Source organism: Vombatus ursinus, unplaced genomic scaffold (assembly GCF_900497805.2).
Source record: "Vombatus ursinus unplaced genomic scaffold, bare-nosed wombat genome assembly UNPS02014772.1, whole genome shotgun sequence".
Taxonomy (NCBI): domain Eukaryota; kingdom Metazoa; phylum Chordata; class Mammalia; order Diprotodontia; family Vombatidae; genus Vombatus; species Vombatus ursinus.
This window is the reverse complement of record NW_020954550.1, coordinates 15,760,371-15,781,192: the sequence shown is the minus strand read 5'-3', so window position 1 is coordinate 15,781,192 and position 20,822 is coordinate 15,760,371. Positions and strand designations below refer to the sequence as shown.

The following is a 20,822-nucleotide window of genomic DNA, read 5'->3' as shown; positions in this document are numbered from 1 at the left end:
TTTGTTTGTTTTTAGTGCCCTTTTCCACTTCCTAATATAGCATATTGGAGACTGTGACGTTAGAGTCTAAATGTGGTGTGTCCACTGTCACTGATGGAGAAAAGGGTTCGTTATAGAAATCTTGACAAAACTTTTCCATTTTTGGTTTGCATATTGTTCTCCTTTCAATTTCATCCTTAAATGTCCTCTGGAGGATCTGGCTGAGGCTTTTCACTAAGCTTTCTATAAACTTGATTTTTCCCTCCTCTGCATCTCACTGTTTTACAAGGCAATATTGCTGATAATCTTTCACCATACTCCTCCAGAAGAATTTACAAATGAGTTTATGTTCTAAGCCAGTGTTGCCTTTGGCTGCCATTTCTCTCCACTTGGCAAGGAAATCTAATTTTTGCTGACTCTTTAGGTTTTCTCCCAAAGTTAGATACCCTACCTAAAATAGAAAGAGCCCCAGTACTGCATCACTGGCTCTCTATTAGATATTTCCAGCTGAATGTCCTCTAGGAATCTCAAACTTAACATGCCTAAAACCTAACTCATTATCCACCTTCCCCCCAAACTTCCCCAAAATACCATGATCCACCTTGCAGACTTTTCTGTTGAAGGCATCACCATCCTCCTGGTCATGCAGACCCACAACCAAGTGTCACCCTCCACTCCTCATACTTCCTTACCCCACATACATAATAAGTTGCCAAGTGTTATCATTTCTGCTTCCTTAATATCTCTCACATCCAGCTTTTTCTCTCCATTCCCTCTAGTTCAGGCCCTCATTTCTTCTCACCTTTGATTATTGTAATAGTCACTCGATTGGTTTTCCTTCCCCAATTTTCTACCCTTTCCAATCTATCCTTCACACAGCCTCTGACATTCTATTCATAGAACACAGATGAAACCATGTCAATTCCCTAATCAAGAGGATTCTGTGGTTCCTGAATACCTCTAGGATCAAATACAAATTTCTCTGGCATTTAGAGTCTGTCCCAATCTGACTCAGCCTAACCTCATTATTCACGATTTCCCTTCTTGAACATTCTAGTTCAGTCAAACTGACCTTCCTGCTTTTACACATACAGCTCTTCATCTCCCATGTGCTGAACCCCATGCCTGGAATACAATCTCACCTCACCTCTGACTCCCTATTTTCCTTCAGAGGTTAATCCAAGTACCTCCTATGCCTTTCCTAACCCCTCACCCCCAGCTGCTAGTGCTTCCCCAAAGTATCACATTATATTTATATTTATTTTTATGTACTTTTGTGTGTATGTATTGTCTCCATCCACAGACAATGATAAGCTCCTTGTAAGTAAGGATTGTATCCGTAAGATCTGGTGCGCACACACACACTTAAATGCTTATTGACTGGATAATTTTTACTATGACAATTGATTGGGATCAATTAAACTTTCCTAGGACATGGTAATAGTCTGTGTTAATGTCAGTTCACTTTTTTCATTTTCTATTGTTTTGAAATCAGCAGTTTAATAGACCAGGTTCACTTTTATTCTTCTTTCTAATTTTACTTTGATTTGTATCTTTACAATCTACATTCTGATTCTTCATAATCAGCTAACTCAAAAATGATTCACATTTTGCAAATGCTTATCTGGGGCACAGCAACACAAGGTAACCAAGTGTCCCATAAAATGATATTTCTTTGTTCTTTTGGATCTCCAATAAAAACAACTCTATCTCCTCCTGTGTATTCTTTTTCCAGGAGAACCTTGTAAGTCTACCTTCATTTAGCTGCAACTACCTTCTGTCTTTTTGGAGGGTTTTTAAGAGCAAAAATGTCAGGGTTGATGTGATTCAATTCCTCTGGTAGCACTGGGCACTGACAAAGATCACATCTTTTTTAGAGTACTTGCAGCTAAGTTAATGTTTACAAATGGTCTAAAGCTATGTGATTCTTAGCACTCTGTGGCCCCTTTTCCACCATTATGCAGAAGGTGGCCACACAGTACTAAGAGTCATTTTCTGTTTTCCTTTGTTTCATAGGTTGCATTGGAGGGGCCATCTCCAATTGTCCTAATCTATAGCTGGCCACTGGACCCAGATGGCTCCAGAGGAGAGAGTGAGGCTGGTGACTTTGTACAGCCCTCCCTCGCTTAAATGCAATTCACTTGCAAGTCATGACATCACCTTCCCAATGTCGTGGTCCTGTTAGAGAACCAAGTACAAACAACAAAGGTTGCATTGGCCAAACAATTCATTACCAAGTAGCAAGGCTGGTAGCGAACCTCTCAATTCCACGTTTAACTCTAGACCTCATTAAATAGGGACAATCTGTTACTAAGACTATACTCAAAAGTTCGAGCATGGTATACCTTGCAGAACCTGCTCTCTGCTGGTAGTCTCCAGAAACCAGAGTCATTGCCCACTGATATGATGAGCCATGGAAGTAGAACTTGGTGGGGGTTTTACTACACATTCAATAGAAGCTACTCAAAGGTAGCTCTATACCTATATATGTCTACTTATGCCATTTAGCTGTCACTAACCTCTACTGTCAGAAGACAGGGAGGGAATATATTATCATCTTGTCTCTCAACTCTATGCTAAAGCTTATTTTAAAAATGCATATACTTGAGTTGTTTTGCTTTCAACACCTATTTCATTTTTTTTTGCCCAAATTTAGCTAAAGAAGCTTTTTGTAATGCCTTGCAAGGAATTCTAGGTATATAAGAAACACAGAGGTGTTTTGAGATAAATGAGAATAGAAATCCATTATTCACCTAACTAGCAGGGGTGTTAGGAAGATCACATGTGATGATATTTGTTTAGCACAGTGCATGGTACATAGTAGATGCTTAACAAATACTTGTTTCCTTCATACTTTCTTCACTTTCCCTCAAATTCTCTAAGCATCTTACCTTCCTTTTTCCTTTTGGCAACTATCCCATTCCTAAATTCCTCCCTGCTTCTCTGTCCTCACGCCTCCACCCAGCCAAAGTGACTGGGGTCTGGAGTCTGTAGAACAGCTTAGTTTCTTCTCCCCACAGGAATCTGGTCACCAATACAGCAGATCCGGGTAAATGTATCTGAGGTTTCCAGTCTGTAAAGATACTGTGCCACATTCTATTTAGAAATTTCAGACTCGATATTTTACAGGGTTCTTTTTTTTGTTGTTGTTGTTGTTTTTTTTTGCATTAAGTGGTTCTCCATTCTAAGTACTCCCTATGGTTGATTTGTTCTCCAAATTACCTATCAACTTCCTTCTCTCCTGATTTTTGCCCTCTATAGTGACTACTGCAGGGATAAACTTTTCCCCTAACACATTCCAAACATGTTCTCATCCCTGCTGCAGGATTTTCTTGACTTGGGACACATAAACTTTTTTTAATAGTTTAATATATTTCAATATAATTGTAATTGGGCTTTTCAATGTTTTGGTGTATTTCAGTATAATTGATTTCCTTTGTAATCACATGTATTTTAGTTTATGCACCTTTGATTTCAGAATAAAATAAATATTTTTTAAATTACTCTGAGAAGGGTAGAAGCACTTCTGGCTTCCCAAAACTGCCAAAGTAGGGGCAGCTAGGTAGCGCAATGGATAAAGCACTGGCCCTGAAGTCGGGAGGACCTGAGTTCAAATCAGGCTGCAGATCAAATACTTGACACTTACTAGCTATGTGACCCTGGGCAAGTCACTTAACCTCAATTGCAAAAAAAAAAAAAAAAAAAAAAAACCTGCCAAAGTGGTCCATGACACAAAACAGATTACAAACCTCTGTTCTACAGTATAGCCCACTTTCCCTGTGCATTGGAACCTCCATTCTATTATAAATAAACTCTCCTCAATTTCTTCATTGTGCATTCCAATTACCTCCATTAACTGGAACCTGGCTTGTTTTGAGGATACTAACATCTCCCACCTCTCTCTCCAATCTAGTCCATTCTTAAGTCTCTCCTATCACAGAGTCAAAAGTAAAGTTGGTACACATCTTTTCCTCCATGTTGCTATTTCTATTCCCTTGTTTTGCCTCCTTTGAAGTTTATACTATCTAAGTAAACTGCCCTCTGGCTATGGGCAAGTCACTTAAGCCCTCTGAGTCTTGGTTCTTAATCTGTAAATAGAGGCAATTGGACAAGATGATATCCAAGGTCCTTAAATCCCTGATACTATAGTATCCTCCGATACTATAACAATTTTCATCGTTATAATCACAAGCTCCAAGATACTCTTCCACCTTCAATTGCTTCAATACTTAACTCATATTCTTCATTTCTACCCTATTCCCTGCCATCATCCTCATAGAAGAATGTCTATGTTCATGAGTACAAACTTCCAACAACTGGACCCCATGGTTCTTCAACTACCTCAACTCATAGCTCTTTGCTATGCTTTGCTCCTCCCACTGGGTTGGTCACATCTTAACTATTATTCTACCTCAAATTTATTCTAATTCCAAGATCCTAAACCCTGGAATTTCCTTCTTTGACCATAGTATCCTGTCCTTACACCTTTCTCAGTCCATCATTCCTCCTTTATCTTGTCTCATGTGATCTCCAGTCTCTTGAAGCCTCCCTTTTCTTGAAATTCATTACCCCATTCTGATTTCACATTCTTCTTTATCCAGGCTTCACTCAATGTTCAGTTCTCTTGATATCCCTTTTCTCTTGAATCTTTTGCTTCTTTGTCTTTCTGGATTTCCTAACCTGCTAATTCCCAGCAATAGGTATCTTCTACTATCTGTCTTCTCTGTACCTATACCCCTTTTTGCAATTAGCTGAGTATTGTTGAAAGAAAGCATCATAAAACAGAGATGACTTTATCTATTACAGATTTGTGTTTTCTTACTCGACTGGGCTCTCACTACTACAAAGCAATCTCACAATTATTATATAATTTTCCCATTAACTCCCTATCATAGTCACCCCAGCAACCACTCCGACCTTCTCCATCCTTCTCAGGACCTCCACTGAACCATCATTCATATTCCCTTAGCAAATGATCTTGCTTCCTACTTAAAAAAAAAGATGGAGTATTTTCACTGCAAGATTTAATTTCCCTCCTCTAAAATTAAAAAAAAATTATCTGCATCATTTTCTACCTCTACTCTTTCCCTTCTGTCTCAGAGGATGATGGAGTCTTCTTCTTCTCCAAAACTAACCATTTTACCTATATCCTTGATCATATTTCTTCCTGCCCTTTAGGAGCTTGCTCCTCTAATCTTGTCCTCTCTACCTCTCAGCACATAACAATTCCCTAACAGCTCCTTCCACTCTTTCTAGAAACTCAGCTCTCCCTTATCCCAATATAACCCTCATGTCCAAGATTTTATACGACACAAAGGCCTCCAGATATACTTTGAAAGATTTCTCATTTCTCTTATTGTTACCTTAATCTTATAGAAACTTTACTATCTCACACTACCTAGTGCGTTAACACCAACTCCCCTTACAAGCATGTGTTTCACAAAGCTCTAAGAATCAACTGGCTCATTTACTGGTAAAAGAAAATGTACAACACAACAAATTTCTTAGAAAATAACAAAACCCACCTATGAAGAGCCCTTCCCAAGAGGCATACATAGCCTCAGTCACTTATAGTAAATGTCCTAGATAGAACTCACAGCAGATGTTGCCTCTGAAGTGATTTCTCAGTAAGTTCCTCTTGCTGGGGTTTTCCACAACTCTGGCAAAATTCCTTATTACTGTCCATATTACAGTTCCTGCACGGCATTACTTTGGCTACAGTTCTTGCCAGATAATAGACGATATCCTCTTCTACAAATGGCAGATAGCAATCTATTACCAATCCTCTTAACAGCTCTCCACAGCTGCCAGTAGGTAGCATTCATCACCCTTTTCTGTAGATGGTAGCCAAAAGCCAAATTGATATCCAAACTCCTCAGGCCCACCTTACCTTGAGACCCATTGTGTAATTACAAGGGATACACCAAAGCTGCTTTGCCTTGGGCAGAGATATTTGGCCTCCTTGCATCCAGCTCTAACCCAGTGCCAAACAAGAGACCCCTGCTATGGAAGTCCTCCTTGTAACATAGTTCTCTGCTTCACAAATTTTGCCAATGATCAGGAACACATCATCACTCTCATCTTTTAAATTGAGTCTCTCTCCCTTGTAGAAAGTCAAGTCAGTTTCATGGGCCCTATCCTCCAGTACAGGATTGATGCCCATCCTACCCACATGGTCACAAAAGAACTCTGGGAGTCCTTACCCTCTAAAATCCCTCTGTCTATACCTCTGTGCAATTTGGGACATCACACCTAGGAGATTGGCTAACATAACAAAACAGGAAAATAATAAATATTGGCAAAGATGTGGGAAAATTGGAACACTAATGCATTGTTTATAGAGTTTTGAACAGATCCAACCATTCTGGAAAGCAATTTGGAACTAAGCCCAAAGGGCTATAAAAATATGCATACCCTTTGACCCAGCAATACTACATCTAGAACTCTATCCCAAAGAGATCATAAAAATGGAGAAAGGACCCACATGTACAAAAATACAGTAGCTCTTTTTGTGGTGGCAAAGAATTGAAAATTGAGGGTATGCCCATCAGTTGGAGAGTGGCTGAACAAATTATGGTATATGAATGTAATGGAATACTATTGTTCCATAAGAAATGATGAGCAGGCAGGCTTCAGAAAAACCTGGAAGGACTTAAATGAACTGACGCTAAGTGAAGTGAGCAGAAGTAGGATACATATCCCTAGGTTCTGATTAGTACAAATTTAATACATTTCAATTCATACTATTTAAATTCATAAGCATGTAACACAATGAAAATATGCAGTAGGATTTCAAATAATGCAACCACTTCAGAAGACTCCTTCATCAAACTAGTATAGACCTCCCTCTATAATGGAGTGATAGATCATTTGTTCATAATTTAGTTCAATTCCAAAAACTTTTATTTTTGTGCAATTTAATTTAATATATTTACTTCTTATATATATATATATATATACACATATATATATATATATTCATTTCACTGTGCAATGACCAACTTTGATAGACTTAGCTCTTCTCAGTAATACAAGGATCTCAGACAATTCCAAAAGTCTCGTGATGGAAAATGCTACCCAAATTCAGAGAAAGAACTATGGAGTCTGAATGCAGATCAAAGCATACTATTTTCTTTTTTGTTTGTTTCTTCTTTCTCATGGTTTTTCCCTTTGGTTCTAATTCTTCTTTACAACATGACTAATGTGGAAATGTGTTTAATATGATTGTACACGTATAAGCTATATAAGATTGTATGTCTTCTTGGGGAGGGGTAAGGACAGAAAGGGGGAGAAAATTTAGAACTCAAAATCTTATAGCAGTGAATGTTGAAAACTAAATGTGTGTGTGTGTGTGTGTGTGGGTGTGTGAGTGGCAATTGGGGTTAAGTGACTTGCCCAGGATCACACAGCTAGTAAGTCTCAAGTGTTTGGTCTGAGACAAATTTGAACTCAGGTCCTCCTGACTTCAGGGCCAGTGTTCTATCCACTTTGCCACCTAGTTGCCCCCAAATAAATATATATATTTTTTAAAAATCTATTTCCTATTTCTTATAGTATGATAGTATTTCATCAAAATGGTGTCAAATTACAATGTAAATAGATCTCAGTAGGCTGTATATTGACTTAGAAAATCACAAATTAACATTATGTGGTATTGTATTTTTACTTATTTTGTTAAACATTTCCCCATTTCATTAAATCTGCTTCAGGCCACATTGGGGAGTTTTGCATTCAATTGGGACCAGTGGCCATGAGTTTGACACCTCTGATGTGAAACAACTTATGCAACCATTCCTCATTAATGAGCATCCCTTTAATTTCCTTTTCCAAAAAGAGCTGCTATAAATAGGTAGGTAGGACTAATCAATATAATAAAAATGACAATACCATGTAAATTATTCAGTGCCACATCAAACTACCAAAGGATTACTTTCTAAAACTGGGAAAAAAATAATAAAAATCATATAGAGGCCCAAGGAATGGTTAATAATCTCTAGGGAAATAATTATTTTTAAGTGGAAAGGAGCCTGGCAGTACTATATCTCAAACTATTCTGCAAAGCATTCTCAAAATGATTTGGAACTAGTTAAAAATAGAAAGATCAATGAAACAGATTAGAAACCACATATGGAAGCAAATTCATCTAACAGTGTAGGATTCAATAAACCCAAAGACCCTGGACTACTGGGATAAGGACTCACTATTTGACAAAAACTGCTGGGAAATTTGGGCAGCAGCATGGAAGAAATTAGATTTTTGACTAACATTTAACGCTTTGTACCAATATGAGCTCTAAATGGATATGACCTAGTTATATGAAGTAAAAAACAAATAGAGAAAAACATAATCAAATTGGAGAAACAGAAATAATTAACTATCAGAGCCATGGATAGAAGAAAAGTTCATGACCAAGCAAGAATGGAGAGAGGATTACTAAAGATAAAATTGGTAACCTGCATTTTTGTTGTTGTTCAGTCATTTGAGTCATATCCAACTCTTCATGATCTCATTTGGGGTTTTCTTGGAAGAGATACTGGGTTTGCCATTTCCTTCTCCAGCTCATTTTACAGGTAAGGAAGCTGAGGCAAACAGGGTTAAATGACTTTCCCAGGGTAGCACAGTTAGTGAGTATCTGAGGCCAGATTTGAACTCCAGAAGAGTCTTTCTGACATGAGGCCCAGAGCTCTATCCACTGCACCACCTAGCTGCTCAAATTTGGATTACATAAAATTAAAAGTTTTTGCAGAAACAAATCTAATACAGTTAAGGTTAAAAGAGAAACAATTAAATGTGAGGAGAGGGAGGACATCTTAGTAACTTGTTTCTCTGATAAAGGTCTCACTTGCAAGATATGTAAGAAACTGATTCAAATTTTTAAGAAAAAGAGACATTCCTCAATTGATAAATGGTCTAATGATAGGAACAGTTTTCAATGGAAGAAACCCAAGCTCTCTATAGCCTTATGAAAAATGCTCCAAATCATTGCCAATTATAAAAATGCAAATTGAAGCAATTCTGAGATTCCACTTCACACCCATCAGAATGGTAAAGATGACCAAAACAGGAAAATGACAAATTCTAAAGGGGCTATGGAAAAACATGCATTAATAACACCATTAGTGGCCCTCTGAATGGGTACAACCATTCTGAAAAGCAATTTGGAATTCTATACAAAAAAAGTTATATAAAAGTATATGCCCTGTGACCCAGCTATACTACTACTAGACCTACAACCCCAAAAGATAAAAGAAATAGGGAAAAGTCCTATATGAATTCTTTATTTAGGATTACTAGTAACACTAGTCACTCAGGTTCAAAACCTAAAAGTTCTGACTTTTTCCTTTTCTCTTACTCCTCTCCCCTCCAGTCAGCTCTTAATCTATAAATTCCACCTCTTCAATATTAATCACATCTATCCCCTCCTTTCCATCTCCACTGCAACCATTCTATCTCACTCCCTCATTATTAAGCCTTAATTAAGCACCTACTCTGTGCCAGTTATATTATCTCTCACTTGTACTATCCTATTAGTTTCCTAATCTTCCAGCATCTAGCCTCTCCCGTCACTAATTCATCCTTCATATTGCTTCCTCTGTCATCTTTCCATTGCATTGCTCTGATCAGATCACACCTTTCCTCAACAATCTTCAGCTGCTCCCTACTTTCATGAAAATAAAATTTCCACTCCTTTCCTCATTGCAATTCTACTCCAACCTATCCTTCCAGTCCTATCTCATGCTACTTCCTTCCATCCAAACTCATCATCGCCTATGTTCATTTTGCAATCTCCCACCATTTTACCTTTGCTCATACTATCTTTCATGTTTGAAATTGCTCCCTTCCTTCAAGACCTGTCTCAGATGCCATCTCCCCTCTGAAGACCTGGAGCTTCATGAAGCCAAAATTCCTCCCATCCCAAGCTCTAAGTGCTGTCTCCTTCAAATTTCTCATAATGTTTTAGACCTATGCTTTTCACTGATCATATTCTGCCTAGTATTACAGTTATTCATGAACATTAAATCACATACTCTTTAGGAGTAGGTCCCATGTCATTTCATTACTGTATACCCTTGTACCTGTTTTACTTGTTATCATAGGTTGTTGATAACTGTTCACTGAGTTCAAGTGAATTCAACTCAGTAATAAATCCATGATTAACTACAAAAAAGAGATGCAAGAATAGCATGGATAAATTAATCCACAGAATATGCCAAACTTTCTTTTAGTCACTAATTATAGCTTATTCTTTCATTCAATTTTTTTCCAAAGGGCATGTTGCAAGTAACCAAACAGACTAGTTTCAATTTTCTTCCATCCTATTTCCACAGCCCATTCTCCCTAAATTCTAATGAGCAATGCAATTGCCAAGATGTCAGGCAAGAGAGAGGAGAGAAAGCCTAAGAAAGAAACCTTCTACAACCTTCTCCTTAAAGAAATTTGAGTGAACAAGAACAAGAACAACAACAACAACAACAAAAAGAACTTCCCCCTTCCAAATTCAAATATGCACATTAACTTTTAAATTGCAAAACAATTCCTTCCAAATACTCAAACACATTAAAATGATACCCCACAAAAAAAAATTTGCAAAGGATTAAAAGATCTTGGTGCAAGCCTAGAAAGGAGGGGCACAGAAGTCAAGATGAGAAAAGAGTCCAAAAGAAAGGGCAAGGAAAATCTTGGTCTATAAAGTCTTTCCAAATTAGAAAAGTATTGTCAATTGTTAAAACTTTGAATGGAATTCCTTAGAAAGACTGCTGGTTTGCTTTCATAGTTCTTCCTAGGAAGCAAAATGGGACTGGCTATAACTGCTTCACTCATCAGTCATTCTGCTCAGTGCCTAGGAACAGAGGTCTCCAGGTTCTGATACAGCTAAGAAAGACTTCCATTACAATACATTTCATTTTTTCTCTTTACAAACCCAATTTATCATATTTGTTAAGCACAAAGTATGTGCCAGGCACCAGGGGAATACAAGTACAAGAAATGAAACAGTCCTTACTCTAGCATTCCCTATTAAGCATTAAGAACTTTGGCTAAGTGTTGAGAGAAATCAAAGAAACTTGCTTCTCATATTTTGCTGTTGTTGAGTCATTTCAGTCTTGTGTGATTCTCTGTGACCCGATTTGGGGTTTTCTTGGCAAAGACACTGAAGTGGTTTACCATTTCCTTCTCCAGCTCATTTTACAAATGAGGAACTGAAGCAGACAGGGTCAAGTGGTCACACAGTAAGTGTCTGAGGTTGGATTTGAACTCGGGGCCTTCCGACTCAAAAACTGATACTCTATCCAATGCACTACCTAGCTGTCCCCTCATATTTTTGCACATGCTTATTTCTAATTTTTCCCACTACCTCAGACACCAGCTTTTTTACTCCCTCCCTAGTTTTATTTTCTTCCCTCAAAATCACAGATATAGATAGTTATGAAATAAATGAACAAAGCAGACCCTCCAGGAAGAAGCTTTTGCATTGTATTTCTTTTGTGCACACAGGTGCGTGCATACACACATACACACACATTCACAAATTTAGACCTTCCGGTCTGTTCATGAAGTGAACAGATGCTTTATTTTATGAATATAGTAAAACGTGGAAATCGAGAACAGCAGTATGGAAAAACACCCAATAAAGTCGAATTACAGAGTGGTATAGTTGGAAGGGACTTAACAGATCATGTAGACCACCCTCCCCATGTTTTTCATATGAGGAGACTGAAGGCTCAGAGAAGTCATTTGTCCCAGATCAAATAGCCAGTTCATGCCATTGTTAGGATTAGGACACAATTCTACTTGGGTTTAAATAAAAAGATAAATGTCACTGTAGTATAAGGGGAAACATTCTGTATATGTAGGCAAAGAACCTGGGTTCAAATTCTGACTGCTAATTATTTCTTGTGTAACCTTTCTAAGCTTCAATTTCTGCATGTGTAAAATGAAAGCTTTGATTAGATAACCCTTCCAACACTAAATCTATGATTCTATGATAAGGAAAAAAAAGCATAAATAGGGTAGAAGTGTGTGTATCCATTCTGGAATAACTTTCTATTTCTAATTTTTTTTTTTTTGGGGAGGAGGCAATCAAGGTTAAGTGACTTGCCTAGGATCATACAGCTAGTATTATCTGAGGCTGGATTTCAACTCAGGACCTTCTGACTCCAGGCCTGGCACTCTATCCACCGTGCCACCTAACTGTCCTGAGCAACAACTTTTTATGGTCTTCAGACCCAAGCAATATGAAGATAAATCAGATTGACCCCCTAATAACTATTGTTGCACTAAGTAGTGATTAGGGATATGGGTCTAGTTTCATGAGAGATGGATATTCATCATCTTTGGGGACAAGCAAAAGGCTCTCCTCCAATATTGGCACCCTAGATCAAAGCCCCATTCTCCCTATGTAGCTTGGTGTCACAGTGGATACAGCACTAGGCTTGGAATCAGGAAGACCAGAGTTCAAGTCCAGCTTCAGATATTTACTAGCTGCTGTAACCCAGGGTAAGCCACTTCACTCTGCCTCAGTTTCCTCAACTTTAAAATAGTAGCACCTGCCTCTGAGAGTTATTAGTGAGATTTTTGTAAAGTTCTTATCCCAGTGTCTGGCACAGAATAGGCACTCAGTAAGTCTTGTTTCTTCCCCCTTCTTCTTCCATACTTACCTCACCACCCTACCTCCCCATCTTCCTACCCCCCCATGTTAGGTATGGCTCTACCTAGAACAAATTGAGAAATCATCTTCATTTCTAAGTTATTTTCTGAAATGAATATAAGGAAAGCCTCATAAAAGATGCCTTCCTTTTTCTTTCAAGAAAAGTAGTAAGGTCCCTACCCACCTATTTTCCTCCAATTAGGTTAGACATTTGCCTAATTAAACAGACACGCACAATGGGAGATGATGTAGAGAAGAAGAAAAGTACAACAGAACAATTTCATCTGAGACTTCTATTTTTTCTTCTGCACGCATTTTTAGAAATCAAAAGTTTAAGAATTCAAAGAAGAAAAACTATAAAACACCCTACTCCTATGTCTTTAATATGAGACCTAAAAATTAAAATATAGCAGATTAATGCCTATATTCCTGAGACACACTAAGAACTCAGGACAGAGCTTTCAATTTAAGGGACGGGTTCCATATGAACAATTTTAGAACAAAACCACATTTCTTCCATAAAGAATGGATTCCAGGTGACCCTGACTTCTCTATTTACAAGTTATTTTGTCTGCATCTCTATTTTTATGCTCACATGTTAGAAAAAGAACATTCAAACAGAAATCAGGAGCCTTGTCCTGTTTGGACTAACTAGCTTTACCACTGAACAGGTCACTTAAGCATTGGCACTTCATCTATGAAACAAAGGAATGGGACAAAATGATCACTAAGCTCCCTTTCAGCTCTGAATTCAGTCTGTGATCCTATCATTAAAAAATGTATATAATTCCCACATGGTATAATATCAACCAGAACATGTCTTTCATTCAACTTGTTAACATTTCAAATATTTTGGGGGCTGGGAGGGGGTGGGGTGAGGAGTGGCAGAGCAATCCCAAACTTGATACTTTTTTCTTTGGGTATTAAACACATTACCAAGTATCTGGTCTATAAGGCTATCATTACAATTTCAAGGTTGCTGGAAAAATCACCAAAGGTTCAGAAAAGACAAGCAGGAGCCGTAGCCAAAAAATCCATCACATCTGTTTCTATCCAGTGCCTCTGGTGTTCTAAGAACCCACACTCCTGGCACAACCACCCTTTGAACAACTGGACGCAAGATGGCCCAGCAGTTGAAAAGTAGGACACAGCTGGGGCCAATATTCCAGGAAGCACCATCATGTTCCAATAGAGAGTTATCTCATTAGCTGTGACGCAAAACCATTGCCTTAACTTTCCAAAACATTCTACAAAACACTTTTGACTATGGGTTTACTCCCTGGGATGATCATCTCACCAACCAGAAGAGACTTACCATGAACAGAAGTGCCCCGAAATGAGTGTTTACTATGGAAACAGATCTGTGGCGATTCTGGAGAGGGATAATCCTGGCTCTGGCGTCAGTCTTGACTCTTGGATCTGAGACTTATTGTGTGACCTTGGGCAAGTCACTTCACTTAATCTATAAAATGAGAGGGTCTGTATTAAATAACCCCTGAGGTCCCTACCAACTCCTGATCTATACTCTCTAAGTCTTCCTTCATTTCCACATTTTGTTGATGTTGTTGTTTAGTCACATCCAACTCAAGTCATTTAATTTTTCTGAGCCTGTTTTTTCATCTGTCAAATAAGGGGATTGGACTTTTGTTGTTGTGCTGTTGTTGTTCAGTTGTTTTTCAGTCATGACTGATTCTTCATGACTCCATTTAGGGTTTTCTTGGCAAAGATACTGGAGTAGTTTGCCATTCCCTTCCAATCCAGCTCATTTGACAGATGAGGAAACTGATGTAAACAGGGTTAAGTGGCTTGCCTATGGTCACATAGCCAGAAAGTGTCTGAGGCCAGATTTGAATTCAGATCTTCCTAACTCCAGGCCTGGTACTCTATCCACTGTGCCACCTAGCTGGCCCTATGAATGCTCCATTAATTTCTAAGTACTATGTTCCATTAGCAGATAGGCAATGAGAACATGATGACAGTGATGAGGAATCACAGAATTTCTCACTATTTGAACTTTCAGGTCATATATTTAATTAATATATATGTATATGTATATGTATATTTACACACTCCACTTTACAAATACTTCAAAAACTAAAGAAAATCCTAGTATTCAAATCAATTGAGATAAGGTGATATGTTTTTAACTCTATTCCTTCATTTCTGTTCCCAGAACTTGCCCCTTTGATCATCCTCTCTTTCATCTTCAGTCTCTCTTCATCTACTATATTTTCCTTTGCTGTCTACAAACATGCCAATTTCTCCCCCTCCTTAAAAAAAAATACCTTCACCTAACCCTTCTATACCCTCAAACTATCTTCCCCCATCTTTCCCTCTTTTTCACAAACTCCCAAAAAGGGGCAGGGGTGCTGCAGTCTTTCATTCTATTCCTCACCTCCCACTTCCTTCTCAACCTATTTATTATTCCCTGAACTCTGCATTCCATCAACCCCCCTTTTGTGTTTCTTGCCAGTCCATCCTTTCTTCCTGGAATGGACTCCCTTGTCACCATTGCCTCTTACATTCTTTAGCTTCCTTCCCCACTTATCTCAGTCACCACCTCATAGTTATTAAACGTTTCTCTTTCCTCCAACTATATTTTGTTTATTTATCCCCACCTCTCCTAGTAGCTGGTGAACTCTTTGCAAACAAAGACTGGTTTTCATCTGACCTCTTTCCCCAGTATGATACTGTGGACACAGTAGACACTTCATAAGTGCTTGTTGAATAAGAGAATGTGAATATACACCTTGGGATACAACCATGAGGGACAAATCTGAATGATAACTAATATACCATCCAAATTTGAATATCTTAACATGGCTGATTACGTGATTATAGTCCAAACACATCAAAAACTCAATAAAACTGTTCTGGGTGAATACATGATTACCATGTGGATGTGCCTTAGAAGACCTGGGTTCAACTAGTACAGCCTCAACTACTTATGACTTTTCTGACTATATAGGTAAGCCATATATACAAGATACCGGTATATAGACAAGACCTCAATATCCAAGTCACTTTATACCTCACAGCTTCAGTTTACTCATCCATAAAGTTGGGTTAATATTTGCCCTACCCACCGCAAGGGGCAGTTGTGAGAAAAACACTTTAAGGGGCAGCTAGGTGACGCAGTGGATAGAGCACCAATCCTAAAGTCGGGAGGACCTGAGTTCAAATCCAGCCTCTGACCAAACACTTAACATTTACCAGCTGTGTGACCCTGGGCAAGTCACTTAACCCCAATTGCCTTAAAAAAAATTAAAAAGCACTTTGGAAATCTTGACAGACTACAGAAATGGGAATCACTATTTATTATGAATGATTGAGGCAGCATTGCATAGTGAATAGAGAGCTGGTTTTAGAATCAAGAAGTTCTGGGTTTAAATTCAGCCTTTGATACATACTGCCCACGTACCCCTGAGCAGGTCACTACATCTCAACACCTGTCCCAACCCCTACAAAGCTCTCTAAGACTGGGAGTTGCAGAACTGAAGCCGATCCCCAGTGGTTTAAGAGTTTCCTAAGCTAACGAATTCACAAAGTCCCGCCCCCTTTCCTCCCAAGCAAAGACAAAGAAGCCCATGGGTCCAATGGCTATTGCCATTACAACACTGCTACTGTACCTTGATTTCTTCCATGTGTATTTATTTGGATGAGCGACTCTTGGGAAAAACTCACGTGTTTGCCGTTCAACCATGGAGGGCTGATAGCCCTAAAGTACAGTGCCGCCTAAGGGAATCAGCAGCAACCTCGTAAAAATCAAGTATTTTGGATACTCTACAAGAGGTTAAACGGATAAAGAGCAATTAGCTCAAGCGATCAGGAAAACAAAACAAAAATTTAAGTTGTGCCGCTACTTTTTAAAGGCAGTAATAACTCTTTCCTGGAGCTGGGCTAATGAACGTTGGAGTGTAGCTGAAAACTCAACAAGGTCACGGTGCTGCAACAGATCTCTCTGGAGCAGCTACCGTTACCCCGAAGGCCGCCGCTCTGTGGCTTCTCCGCGAACAAGGAGCGGTGACACGCACAAGTACTCCAAGCCGACCAGAAACAGGCTACCGAAAAATGGGAATTTGGAGACAAAAAGAATGAGCTGCCTTTGCTCCAAAGCTCCTCCGCTTCCCATTCACACGCCCACCTGCCTCCTAAAGGAGTTCTCCTCGTCTTTCTCTCAGTGCCCTAACATTTGCTATCTATAGGACCCTGGACAAATCCCTTTACCTCAGCTTCCTCAGATTTATGAAGAACACGGAGAAAACGAAGTCTTGGGAAAAGCCCTAAAATAGCCTGGAAATCCTTGCAATGCCCTCTCTCCAAGGCTTGCCAGCTCAGGTTGTAAGCACCTCCTAGACCTCTATAGGCAGGCAGTTTATCAGCTGATAAGTGACTAAGATTCTTTTTCTTGTGTTTTTGCCCAAGCAAGCAGATGTGGAGAAGCTAAGAAAGCATTGCCAACCTGAGTAAAAAGAGACAGAGAGACACAGAGACAGAGAGAGACAGAGACACAGAGACACAAAGAGACAGACACAGAGACACAGAGGGAGAGACAGAGAGACAGAGTTACAGAGACACAAAGAGACAGAGAGACAGAGAGACAGAGAGACAGAGACAGAGAGATTATCAGGAGGATATAGCTAGGTAACCCACAAGGAAACAGGAGAAGCAGAACCCAAAAGAAAGAAATTAGTTGAGAGCACATTGCCTTTTCCCACCATCTAAATTTTCAGACAGGTAAACAATTATTTTCCATCGATCTTTCTAAATCCATCATTATCCTCCAATAATGCATCTATTGGTTAGGCACAAATATATATTATACCACATTTATATTGATTACAAATGAAACTATCAACCAACTAAGCAACTTATTGCATTCTTAAGCAGGTATACCCCATTTAATGAATTTGATGTGCTCTAAAAATGTTCAGAAAGGAAATCTTTTTCAATATAATTAATCAAAACACATTAGAAAGGCTTATAATTTAAAGAGAGATGTTGTGGTGTAGCAGACAGATGGCCAGCCTTATAACCAGAAAGAGCTGGGTTCAAATCTAGCCTCTGACTCTTTGTCTCTGTATGACTTAGGGCAAGTCACTTAACTTTTTGGCACTTCTCAGATTCTGCATTGGTAAAGAGAGTTATCTCATCCTGGAATTACTAACATAATCATAGAACCATTTTAAAAAGTTTTTGCAAAGTAAATAGCCACCAATTTCATTTTTCCTTCATGGTAAACCCAGTTTCTCCGTATTACATTTACTTAAAGACAGGTACAGCTAGGAAATACTTAAAATATAAAATTACTTTCATAGGTTGTTATAAACATCATTTCATAAAATCAAAATGAGTATTTGTCTATGGCTAATTAACCTCAAGTTCATTTCCATGGTAGTAAGTGGGCATGACAACAAAAACCCCTAAACTATCTATAAGTCCATAAAAAGTTATCTTTATAGGAATTTGGCATTAGTTCTCATAGTTGTGAAACATTCCTATTCAGCACCCACCCCTATACAAGAACTATTCAGCTGATTTATGTTCATGAAAAGATGCATAAGAAATGCATCTGTTTCTCTTTATAGGTCAGAAGAAAGGAAGCGGAAAAATAAAATTTGCAAAAGCAAATTGACAAATAAAACCAAAAGTTGGAATAACATGACACTTCAACTGTGTTCTCAGGTTACACAGAGTTCCGTAAGAACACAAATCATTCATTTACAAGTTCAAACTCCTTGCCCAAAAAAAATTGAAAAAAAATTTTTTTTGTGAATAATGAGAAAGAAATACTAAATCAGAAGTAGGAACTGGTCCATTTGCATTATGTGGGGTGCTCTCAGGAATGAATGTAGATATGCAATGAGCACATGCTATAGATAGGATGATGAAAACACCAATTTGGTGTTCATTTCTCATCTCAATCTGCTCTCAGGGTGGTTTAAACCAACCTGCACAACAACAGAAGTTACACCCGGCCATCCCACAAACCCAGCAACAGTTCTGTTACTCTCATTTTTTCTGCTTATGCTCCAAATCCCAAGCCACATTCTTTTTTCTGCATCTGGTTGTGTGTGCATATGTTTAACATACTTTTTATGGAGTTTTTAAAACAAAGCTGGTGGGTTAGCATTCAACTTAGGCAACTTTAGGGCTGTTAAAAATGTAAATGATTTTTAAAGGCGTCCACAGTATTCTCCTTCCCATCACCTTTAAAAATAGTCACATTTCATAAAGCATTCCATTTTTGCTCCATAATTTTGCATTTCTCAGTGCATTCTGCTTAGCGTCCCTGCCTAGCTCTGTTTCCCTTAAGGATATTGCTGGCTCACTATTTCAAAGGAGAAAAAAAATTCTTTACTGATGCAAATGGTCTTTTCCTCTACCTTTGATTTCATACCAGTTCTCTGATTTAACTCAACAGTACTATAGCTTCAGCCCTACCCTTCTCCCTGAGAACAGGGTTTGAGCATTCACAAATGTGTTTAAGAAATAGATCCAAAATACAGTTGACAGTGACTTAAATAGCGCAGAGCTGCATTAACCCTATTAGATTTTGGTCACTCTACCATTATCGCTGTAGCTGATACAACCTGGAGGGAGGGGAGCGGGAAGTGGATAATGAATCATCTGCTAGTTCACCATTTCCTAATTACAGGCACTCCCTCTCAGGACACGTAATTAATTTACTGAGTTGAAAAAAAAAGTCAGAATTACTCACACAGTCTTGAAGATGCAATGTCAGCTATTTAAGACAGAAATATCCAAGTCAATGAGTAGCACCCAACTAAGAATACATGTGCATAAAGTCAGGAGCTAACAGGCCCTCTAGGTTCCTGCCACTATGGGAATCATACTCCTGGGTGCCAGGCCATAATTTATGAAACTGAGCTCCAGCCTCAGCCAATCACTTAGCTTCCCATAACAAGTCTAACTGGCTCGGAAGAGCTAGCTGTGCTGCAATAAAACCACATGGAGGAGATATCCCACCTGATAATCTGTTTATCTGGGCTCGATTTCTGGCGGGGAGGCCAAAGAGAAATCCTAACTTCATTGTCCCCAGGGAAGGAGGGCAGATGACCTGCGTCAATAACACTGGAGTACCTGGGAGCAAGCTGACTCCCACGCTTTGGGATGCTCATCCTACCCCAGCTAACCAGTACTGGAGACCAAAAGACAGCCACAGCAGGAAAAAAAAATCCTGAAGGTAATTTGCATCTTCTCTCAAAAAAAAAGGAAAAGAAAATTTTAGCAGCCCCATTACTGAGCAAGAATGTTACGTATGAGGTCACTTGGGCAGTGAAACACGTTTCATTTTATCTCTCTTTTATTCCTCTAGAGGTTTTTATGAGGCCATTTGATATATAAAACAGAGGGTGTGTGGGAGAGCCATAACATTCCTGGAGTAAACTTCAAACCATATTTCCATATTACTATTTGTGAAAGACAAAGTATAATTTTCAAAAGCACCCCTTGAGCTACAAGCTCAGATTTCTGTCCTTTTTGCCTATCCAAAGAGCCAAGAGACAAGAGAAAAAGGATGGTGGGTGAAAACACAATGACTATGCATTCAGTTGTTGCAAGGTATGATTATGCCTAGAGACAGAAAATTGGGGATACAACCTAATGCAATGGCACACTCCTTTGGAGCCTGGAAGAAGGGAAAAACAATCTTTTTGTATTTCCTGAGAGAATGTCCCAGGGAAGAGAAAGAAATGACATAACCTGGAAGAGAAAGTTGACTATGGTACCCAGGGCACTGATTTTTCTTAAACTAAGATACTCTCTTTTCCATTTATACATACATATAGATACATGGATATATATATATAATATATATATATATGTGTGTGTGTGTGTGTATAGAAAGGGGGGGAACCTTTCCCAAACTGCCTCCTCCCCTCCAAAAGTACTTGATTTGGAATTCCTTAAGAGATTTTGAAAATCATATTGAAATAAGCATTATCACCAAAGATGACACTAAAAAGGAAGGGGAAAAATGTTGACATATCCTGACTCACAGAAGAGCACCCTTTAAGCCCATGGTGTATACATTACCTTAATGATGATCCTGCTAAAAGCTCAGTAAATATCATTCTGCTTTAATGACTTATACAACCAGGATCTCAGCAACAACAGATTTATGTAGCTAACTAAAAACTAACCAGCCCTAAATCAATTTTTACACCATCAAAAT

General features: G+C 38.6%; 1 protein-coding gene across 2 annotated transcripts in view; it reads right to left on the bottom strand.

The window, feature by feature from the left end:
- The window catches only part of PDE4D (phosphodiesterase 4D), a 1,859,629-nt gene extending 1,840,171 nt beyond the window's left edge, over positions 1 to 19,458 (bottom strand). For both annotated transcript variants that reach the window (XM_027863631.1, XM_027863632.1), the window contains exon 1: positions 19,347 to 19,458. The gene's annotated coding sequence lies outside the window, so the exon portion shown is untranslated. The remainder of the gene's footprint in view (positions 1 to 19,346) is intronic.
- Positions 19,459 to 20,822: the final 1,364 nt, after the last annotated feature.